Here is a 272-nt window from a genome sequence, read left to right on the forward strand (position 1 = left end):
GCCTCTGCGTGCACATCATCATCTTTCCTCTTCCACTTTCCCCTGGGACGCACCCATGTTCAAACTATTAGCATCACCCCTCCGCCTACCCTTCCCTCTCCAGACAGTCCTGACTGACTTAACCCAGACACAGATAAACTGGACAAACATCTGAAAAGAGCTGGAACCACATCCCAGTTGGGTTCCCCCTATGAACATTGCGATTTCCAGTTGCATTGATTTACTGTAAGTCTTCAATAGAGTGTACAGTAATGCAGTAGTCCTGCTCTTAG

This window comes from Scomber scombrus, chromosome 18, assembly GCF_963691925.1.
Source record: "Scomber scombrus chromosome 18, fScoSco1.1, whole genome shotgun sequence".
In the NCBI taxonomy this organism is placed as follows: domain Eukaryota; kingdom Metazoa; phylum Chordata; class Actinopteri; order Scombriformes; family Scombridae; genus Scomber; species Scomber scombrus.